Below are 10506 nucleotides of genomic sequence, written 5' to 3' on the forward strand. Positions count from 1 at the left end.
TGGGATGGTGTCAATTCTGAAAGACAGGGGCAAATATGAATACCCCATCCACACAGGGACTGTTCCTGCCCAGCTCTACCCTGCTCTGCTTAGGGAAGATTGCTACCCCCTCCCTAAGCGATAAGGTGCACAGCTCACCTAACCTAAAGGCACGTGACGCTATTCCTGACGCCAGGGAGACAAAAGACACTTCCACACAGGGCCCCTAAAGAAAGCTGAAGCCTCCAAGTTTTATGGGATGACACTGGGCAGGGAGGCCAAGCAGCTCCTTGGGTTACCAAGTCTTTGTCTACAAGCTGTAGTATCCAGTGTCTGCCTGGTGCCACAGCTGATGACACGGAGATGAAAGGGCCTTCAGCTCTCATACTTTCCACAATACAGACCTGTCCTAAGCAATTGAAGCCTCAGTTCTAGGTAAGTTCCCCTTTAGTCCCTTTGCTACAAGGTGGCACCTATAAACTCTCTGAGCTGTGCCTAATCAAGTATCTACCTTGAGAATCTCTTAACACAGGACCTGGAATTACCTAGGTATAAATTTTTCTAACATGTATTGCGATCCCCCCTGCAAGAGATAACTTGTTTTTAAAATGCAGGTTTCGCTTATCATATGTGCTGTTAAATGCACAGCTTATATTGAGCAAAAGGCACAAGAAATGTGATATCTCAGGAGGGGAAGCAGATGGTTGGGGGACCGGAGGTTAAGGGTGATTTTTCACTTTATGCCCTTTTTTACCTTTTTGGGTTTCAATCCGTGTGAATGTATTATGTATTCAAACATTTTCCTTCAAAAAAATGGGTGTCAAACTACTGGACCCACTTTTCAACTAATAGATTAGACTCCCCGGAGACATGTTTTTCTGCCTTTTTTTATTTTTAAAGATTGATTTATATATGCATACAAGAGCTCGGGTGCAGGCCAGAGGTGCCAGGGGTGGGGATATCCACTGGAGACAGAGTGGGGAGCAGAACAGGCAGATCCACTGAAATACACTGCTGAGGGGAATAGTGGGCGAGGCAGGAGAGGCCTGCCACACCATGTGGGTCAGCTCCCTGGCCCAGGGCCATGGCCCACCATGTAATTGAACTCATGCTGCAGTAGCTGGTGATAGCTTCACAATGCTGAGGCTTAGCCTGTTGCACCACCAAGGAGAGCCAGGATTTTCTGCATTTTAAACTTGTTTTTCTAGGGGTTCTTAAGCTTAGGGTAAATTAAAAAACCTTTGTAAAAGGATTCAAAATGAAGCACTGCTGACATGTCTTACCTTCTTTCACCTGCCCCCCGCCCCCCACTGCCACACTCAGGAAGAATAAGGAAGTCACAGGGCTTTGGGGTGCAGGCTGGGGATAACTGATTCTTATTCATTTATCCATCATCACCATCCCAGGACAGAAGGGTTTCCCTCCCTCCCCTGAGGGATCCTGTGGCGTGTGTTGTATAAGGGGAGGGGGTTTTCTCTTTCCAGTGCTGGCCATGAAAATGCTGACTTCTTGTCCTTTCTTCACTCACTCCACACAGCATGTAATCAAAACTCTGTTCAATAAGGAAAGCAAATAAAACCAAAGAGAAAGGAAATTTCCAGGATCACACAGCCACTACAGATACAAGCCATATTTTTTTCCAACACAGCCCAGATACTGAATTTTTGCCCCATCCCTCAAATGCCAGGAACCATTTCTGATGACAGATATTCCCAGCATGCTACCCTAGGCCTCAGATTCAAGCAGTTCAGGTGGGAAAATCTGACTTATGGAGAATTTGTTCCGAGATGATTTCCTGTTACAGTTTCACTGTTGTAAAGTGTTCACAAAAAGATTCCTAAGAAGTCCAGCAATTAAAGTGGGATTTCGGTGCCCAGAATTCAGTTTACACTCTCTTTTCTCAGGTTTCTACCCAGGCTCTGGACTCTAGATGTGGTTCCTGCCCACACAACATGTAAAATGGGAAGTAACCCAGTCTGTGTGGTTGTAATTGCATACCACTGGTCGGCTTTCTCAACCTTGCTCCTCTAATAGGATGGTAAGCACAGTTGCTCCGTTATGTGATCGTAAGTAAGTTTCTGAGCCTCATCTTCCTCTGCTTAGCCCTCACTCTGCCTTATTGCCACCCCTTCCACCTAAAATTAGACCAAATTGTTAATCCAGAGGAGAGCACCAAATGTTTATTTTTATTTCTTTTTAAAGACGTACTTGTTTATATATACAGAACTGGGATACAGGCCAGCAGTATGGGGGGTGAGAGGATTCACCAGAGGCAGAGTGAGGAGCAGATCAGGCAGATATACTGAAATACACTGCTGAGGGGAGCAGCAGGTGTCAGGAGAGTTCTGTCATGCCATGTGGGTCACCTCCCTGGCCAGGGATTAAATTGGTGCTGCAGGAGCTGTTGATTGCTTCCTAGTGCTGAGACTTAACCCCTTGCACCACCAAAGTGGCCCTGGATTGGATAGATCTTGTCATGCCAAAGTGTTCTTGTCCCAAAGGCTGACATGGATTAAGTGACCTGGCTCAGGCCACATGGCTGGGAAGTGGGAAGTGGAATTTGAACCTAGTTCTGGCTGGCTCACCACACAAGTCAAAACTTCCCAGAACCAGGGCTGCCCTCTGTTTACCCTCTCCACATGTGTATGTTCCACATACCTGTGAGGGTGGCCCTACAGTTTCAAAGGCCCTGGTCAGCAGGTGGTGCCAGAGGGCCAGATGACCTCCAAAGAGCATTTTTGAAGCACCTGCCATCTTCCAGGCTTGCCCTCTCCATCCTGCACCTTCAGTAAGAAGCTGCTCTCTCCCTCGCTCTCTCTCAGCACTGTCAAGCTATCACCAGCCACTGTGGTATGAGTTCAGTCCCAGACCAGGGAGCTGACCCATATGGCAGATCTCTTCAGTCTCACCCACTGCTCCCCTCAGCAGTGTATTTCAGTAGACACAGCTGTTCTGCTCCCCACTGTCTCAGGTGAATCCTCTAATCCCCGCTTCTCTGGCCAATATCCCTGTTCTTCAATGCATTCATTTTAAAAATCTTAAAAAATATAAATAAAAAGCTGCTCTTTCACCTTTCCAGGAGAGTCCTAAAAAAGCCCTGGTTTGTTCATCACAGGCTGAATCTTGGTGACACTGTATCACATACTCAGTGTGGTCCTGGAAGTAGCCTCCGGCCCTATGGGCCACATGTCAGTCTATGAAATTTAGTTCACACTCTCCAAGTCCTGGCAGAGGGGCTGTACAGGCTACCCCAGGAACAGGGCATTGTAGTACATTAAGGGCTCTTTTGCAGGTGATAGACCATGAACAGGCATAACTCACCCAACCTCTGTTGTTGGATCCTCACCCATCTACCCATTTAGGGACCTAAAGGATGTGGCTTCTGGAACAAGTGCAGTGTGGCAAAGACCAGTGGAGAGGGCTCTTTGTCTGAAAGATCTCAGCTCATTGAGCCAACTGGCTGCCCACATAGCTCCGGGCAAGGCCCTGAGATGCTAAGCATTCCAGGGACCTGAGACAGGGAGACATGAGTAAGGTTAGGGTAAGTGTGCCATGAGTATGTGCCACAACCCTCGTGATGGCAGCTCATGAATACCCATTCACGAAGGACTGTCTGCCAGGGGGCCCCAGAGTGGCAAGGATTTCCTCAGGAGAATATGAGTCCAGGCCTAGTCAATGACCCTCCAGTTGGCCCAGAAAGCAACTAGTGTATGGACTGTACCAGTCAGTCAGTACACGTCTAGGACCCTCTCCACTCTCCCTGGTGTAGGTAGTGGTAAACAAGACACAAAAAGGACCCCTGCCCTCAGAGAACTTGTGTTTTAGTGGGTTAGATGCTATAAGCACAACCAAAAGTATGTTCAGTTGATAAAGACTGTGAAGAATATGAGAGGTGGTCTAGCAAGTGAAGAGGAAGGAGAGCAGAAATAGCAATGTAGTTAAACAGAAACTTGCTGAAGAAAGCACCAGCCATGGAGAAGGGCAGGAAAGTGAGTAGAGCATGTGCTGACTCAAGAATGAGCCTGGTATATTCTAGAACAGCAAGGCAGCAACATAGCTTAATGACTGAGGGGAGAGTAAAGACATGAAGATAGAGAGGCAGGTGAGAACCATACGATGAGGTGCTCTGTCATTTGGCTTTATACTTTGAAATCTCAGGGAATGAAGTGTAAGTTGCAATGGCATGATCTGATTTACAGATGGTGTGGGATTGTTGGGGGGAGGAAGGGAAGTAAGATCTTTTAGGAGACTTGAACAAGGACTGGGACAGTGAGGATGAGGAGAAAGGTATGTGAAGTTACAGCTCCTGGGCTCCATGGAGAGGGTATGAAGAAGAGAAGCGTACAGGTAAGTGCATGAATGGTGCTACTATTTATTGAGATAAAACCACACCAAGAGTTTGGGTGGAAGCCAGAAACTCAGTTGGAGACGTGTTGCACTTGCGGGGCTGGAAATAGGGGAGTGGAAGGGAGAGGCTGGTCTAAAGGATATAAATTTGTGACTCTTCAACATATACGTGAGACTAGATGAAATCAAATGAGAACAGAAAAAATGATTTGATACTAAGTATTTAAAGGGCAGGAAAGTTAGCCAAGAAACTTGGGAGGTAGTAGTCAAAAGGGAACAAGGAAAACAAGCTAATTTAGTGTGACAGTAAACAAGGGAAGAAATTATTTCCAGGAAATTATCTTGGTCAATTGCTTCAAATGCTAAAAACTGGAATTTAATAGCGAGAAAAATGTTATACTTGGCAATGTGAAAATAACCATTTGGCCAATTATTTCAGTGGAGTGGTATAGTGAGAAGGGAATGTAACATGAGAGCAGTACTGTAAGTGTGCTAGTAAGAGAAGTATACAAAGGGGGCACGCACTTAAGCGGGGACATTGGCAGGTCAAAGTGTGTTTTTATGCTTGAAGAAATAGTCATGTTTGCTACTGGGAATAATTCAGTTGAGGAGGTTGAAGTTTAGATTAAGTTGCAAAAAAGTTATGGTGGCAGGAAGGAAGAATCTTATGTTGTTTGATTGTACTCAGGGTCATCAGTAGGCAGAGTCATCCCAGTTCTAGTTTTGGAGGAGAGCAGTTGGCCATTTGAGACCAGACCGTGTGAATCAGTATTATTTTTTTCCTTTGTGAGTCAATCCTTTTTGTTTCTTAAGACTTTTTTTTTGGGTAAAGATTTTATTTATGCATACAGAACTGGGGAACTGGGGTACAGCCCAGAGGTGCATGGGGTGATTCACCAGAGACAGAGTGAGAACAGGCAGATGTACTAAAATACACTGCTGAGGGGAGCAGCAGGTGGGACAGGGAGGTCTGCTGTTCAATGTGGGTCAGATTCCTGGCCGGGGATCGAACTGGTGCTGCAGTAGCTGCAGATAGCTTCATGGTGCTGTGCTTTAACCTGTTGCCCACCAGGGAGGGCCCTGAATCAATCTTTTTGAAGCCTAAGAAATAATCTCAGGAAGCAGATGGGTTGTCAGGTAGTAACTGTGGTCACTTGGCACAAGTATAAATGAGTCCCTGTGAATTCTCTCTAGCCATGACGTGCTGCTCAGGTCAGAAAATTCCAGCCCAGGTAGCAGACCTCTTCGGTCTCACCCACTGCTTCTCTTAGCAGTGTATTTCAGTAATCCTGGTTTTTCTGTACTCTACTGTCTCTTATTATTCTTTCACCCCCTTCCTTGTTCCCCTGGCATACACCCAATTCTCCTGTCAAATAAAACTTTAATAATTTAGATTATATTCCAAATTTCCTATACTTCTCATCTTTGTGCCATTGAACTGTTAAGAGGAAAAACAAAAGGGGAATTCCAGCCTGGACTGCAACAGGTCTACAGCTTCCCTGACCTCCAGCTCCCAGTTGTCAGGTCATGGACAGAGCTGCTCTAAAGCTATTCTGTTCTTTTCTTTTCTTTTTAAAAAGATTTATTTATTCATACAGAACTGGGGTACAGGCCAGAGATGTGGAGGGTGAGAGGATTCACCAGGAACAGAGTGGGGAGCAAAACAGGCAGATCGACAAAGTACACTGCTGAGGGGAGCAGCGGGCGGGTCAGGAGAGGTCTGCCGTGCCATGGGCTGGAGGGGTTTGAACTCATGCGGAAGTGGCTTAGGCTTCCCAGTGCAGTGCTTTAACCAGCTGCGCCACCAGGGAGGGCCTCAGTTCTTTTCTTTTAAACTAAATGTCAGAGGGCCTCCCTGGTGGCTCAGGGTTGTTAAAGGTTCAGTGCTATCAAGCTATTGCCAGCCACTGAGCCCCCTGCCTGCGCTCTGTCCCAGCCAGGGAGCTGACCCAGGGTGCAGCAGACCGACCCTGTCCCTGCTGTTGCTCCCCTCGGCAGTGTCCTTCAGTCAACCAGCCCGTTCTGCTCCCTAGTGTCTCTGCTGAATGATCTCACTCCCACAACTTCGGGCCTACACCCTAGTTCTTATATGCATAAATAAATAAAAATAAACCTGAAAAAAAAAACAGTAAATGTCAGAAATAGAAATTGAGGGAAAAAAATGTGTCATCTTGTGATAAACACAGTCTAACAGACTGGTAAGACGAAATAGCTCCTTTTCATCCTTTCTTAGCTTAGTAACCTCCTCAGTAACCGAGTCTTATTGCTAACCCAATCAGCACATTATTCAAGTTTATCTAGGTTTTAAAAAACTAAGAGCTACATCAAAACTTGCTATCACCATTAGACAAAACGTCCTAATTCAAAGTTGAATTATACAGTAAACCTTCATAATGGTATGTACAAGCTCTAGCTAAAACGGGTAAATTTTTTACCTTATGCTTCCTACTCTTCTTTTGATTTTCTTCATAGCACATTATTCCTTTTTGTCTTTCAGCAGCATAAGCTCTACAAGGACAAATCTGGTCTTCTGCATCACTATACTTATTCCCAGTGGCTAACAACACTTGGCACACAACAGGTGCTCAGTAAGTTGTTCCTTGGAGTGTTTTACTTCTGTTTGCCCTATAAACGGCTGTTATCTTTTCAGTCCCCTGGCCAGCACAGAGAAGGGGCTAGTGAAGAAACTCCAAAATTCCTATTTTACCAGGACATCTGGGTGAGGGGCCACACTTTATTTTTCTGCTTCCTTCACAGACACACACGATAGGTATGAAGGTGCTTGTCCAGTGATGCACACAGAACCTGATCCAACTGATATACATTCTACCAAACCACACAGCTCTGCCTGTGCCAGGCGTTAGCTCACTCACCCCATAAGCCCAAGAGCATCACTAAATACCATGACAAAGTATCTACTGCTCCACTCATTTGCTACGCATCCCCCAGATGACAGGGAGAACTATACGCTCTTGCTAGAATCGCATACACCCTATGTCCATTTGCTTTTTCTTTTTCAATTTCTTAAAAGATATATTTACTTAGGCATACAAAAACTGGGGTGTAGGCCAGAGGTGTGTGGTGGTGGGGTGGGGGGGGAGGTGAGAGGCTTCACCAGACAGAATGGAGAGCAGAACAGGAAGATGGAGTGAAGTACACTGCTGAGGGGAGCAGCAAGCTAGACAGGCAAGATCTGCTGTGCCATGTGGCTCACCTCCCTGGCCAGGGATTGAATTCATTCTGCAGTGACTGCAGATAGCTTCATAGTGCTGCACTTTAACCCACTGTGCCACCAGGGAGGGCCCTCCTTTTTCTGTTTTCAATTTATGTCTACCTCTGATGACCCCACCTTAGACAAATGTTAGTAAGTTGCTAAGACTTATTCAATTTGCTAAGTCTTGAAAGTCTCATAATATAGCACAGAGCTTCGAATGTTGTTAAGTTGCAGGTCCAAAAGTGATAGGTTTTTAAATACAAAGACTGGTTTTTCAGACTCAGGCTACCAGGTCAATTAACAGATGGACTTATAAGTTTGAGTCATCCAGGTACTACTTCACCCATTTCCCTACTAGGAATCCAGATGACAGTCAAAGCAGAGCCTGCAGTCTGCCAAATTGTTAAAAATTGGGTGAGGTTTCTTTGCTTATATTGTGTAGGCACAGAATCCCATATTGGGGTGACCAGCTACTCTGAGTGGAAACCTGAAAGCTCTGCTTCCTTGGATGCCCTTAAGTTCTAGGCAAACAATTGGAGCTGTGTCCAACTATGACCACACACCTGGCCAAATTAACTTGTCTTAACATTTAGCAGGGGCCTATCATACTTCCATTAACTCACTACTGTGCTGGTACAATCTAAATTAACCTAAGTTGCTCCCAGAAGGCAAGTTAATTTACATGACGATGAAGTATGACCACCCAACCAGCAGGTAGATCTAGCAAGTATGACTGAAGGTATCCACAAAGCCTTAATTGAAGTAGCCTCACAGAACCATGGGAGGAAAACATTTTATATACATCTCTATTGCTTGACATTATTGTTAAGTATTTAATAATAAAAGTAGAAAAGTTCACTTTTTGAAAGTACTAATACCCATAAGATCAGAGATGGGCAGTGTTTGTGGGGTCAAGCCCTCCCTATTAGAATATGTTAACTGGGCACCAGGATACAAGAAACCAATTTGCTCTTAGATTTCCATGCTTTCAAGATGACAATGTAAGGCCTTAAGAAAGGTGGGAAGAAGGGCTAGTTGGTGAATGACTACCTAGAGTTTCATTGTTGAAATATAGGCAAAACTAGTCTTCAATGATTAAAAATCAACTGGGCTTTCAGAGGGGTAAAGGAGGAATTATTCCATCATGTAACAGACTGGTGTGTGAATACACAGATTATGGGGGATTGTTAGGGCTGTTGGATGTCATTATATGTATCCAACCCATAAAATGTACACAGGCATAAGTGAACCCTTATGTAAAGCATGGACTCAGGGTTACTTGTCATTACAGATTCACCAGTTTTAGCAAATCTAGGTAGAGGCTGTTAAAAATGCACAAGGCTATGCATATGTGAGGGTGGAGGGAGCAACTGGGAAATCTCTGTACTGTTTCACTGTGAGCCCCAAGATTTCTTTAAAAAGGTGTCAATAGCATGTGCCCCTCCATGTGTACCTCCTTAAAATACACTATGGCTCTTTTCTTCTATAACTTGAATATACTAATCCAAGTCCAATCCTTCACTCAGGAGCATTAGTTTAGCTGGCAGGTGCTCAGTTGAAAATTACTTATCACCTGCTTCAGCTGACTCTTGAAATCTGGTCCACGTAAATGCCTATGATAGTCAAGTCATTCCATAGTTTTGCGATTAAAACCTAAACAGACATTTCCAGTGATAGTATTCTGGATGGTTCAGACTAGTTTAACAAATTCCTGAGGGATCTAAGTTGCAAAATGAGTCACATGATTTGTTATATTAGAAACATTTTAGGCAGATAAAGTTTATTAACAGCTCAGCTTCTATTTCAAACCTATTGCTAATGCAAATTATTCTTTAAATGACAAAGATGAGAATTTTTGCCATTTAAAAAAATATGCAATCACTGGTGTTTAATTACTGGGTGTAACCTTTCACCTCTTGGGGAAAATTCTGGTCCAAGCGTGAAAATATCACAAATCTGGGAGATTTGTCATCTAGCCCAAAGGTAATTATCATTGACCTTTGTATGTTCAACTTACAAGAACATCTGTAGATCAGAAATACCCGTAGTCCAATTTCCTTGCTGTAAACTTAGACATCAGTTTACATACAGGTATTAGTTACAGGATAGTACTGACTGCAAGTCAGCACCACTGTTACAGCCACAATGGAGTAGTATCTGTGCAATAAATACAGGTGATAAAAAGGAAAAATAAATGCACTTATAACCCTAAAATAAACTATTAACTTAAACTGATGCCATAAAGCATGCCCAAAATATATACAGACCTCATGAGGTTATTCAACAGAATACTCCACAAAGGAAACCCCTTTAAGAAAGTTGAAATGTGAGGCCTCCCTGGTGGCACAATGGGTTAAAGCACAGCACTATGAAGCTACTGCAGCCACCGCAGCATAAATTCAATCCCAGGCCAGAAAGGTGATCCACATGGCATGGCTCACTCACTTGGCAGTGTATTTCAGCTTATCTGCCTGTTCTGCTCCCCAATCTGTCCCTAGTGAATCCTCTTACCCCCATATCTCTGGGTTATCCCCCAATTCTGTATGCATAAATAAATGTGAGAAAAGATTAATATTATAGTGAAAATTTCAGCTCATGATAAATAAGAGTATGTGTAAACAACTCAGCCCATTACTAAACGTTTGGCTAATTTCTAGGAGTACCTCACCACACAAAGTATGATGTAATTTCTTACACAGGACAGATAAAGAATCAAATATGTAATTTCTTACACAGGACAGATAAAGAATCAAATAATACACTTTCATGATTATCAAAACCTACCTACCACCACCACCAATCACCTACCAAAAAACCCAAATTTGTAGTTGGAATACCAAGCTGAGGTTAATAGCTGGCTGTAATTTAAAATCTCCTGCCAACAAAAATACCTGCCTGGGTCTCTTGCAAATAAGACTGAGGACATCAAGGTTGAGAACCATGGAAATAACCATCCTTTTCCTATG

This window comes from Condylura cristata, unplaced genomic scaffold (genome assembly GCF_000260355.1).
Source record: "Condylura cristata isolate star-nosed mole 26May11 unplaced genomic scaffold, ConCri1.0 scaffold00021, whole genome shotgun sequence".
NCBI classification, from domain to species: domain Eukaryota; kingdom Metazoa; phylum Chordata; class Mammalia; order Eulipotyphla; family Talpidae; genus Condylura; species Condylura cristata.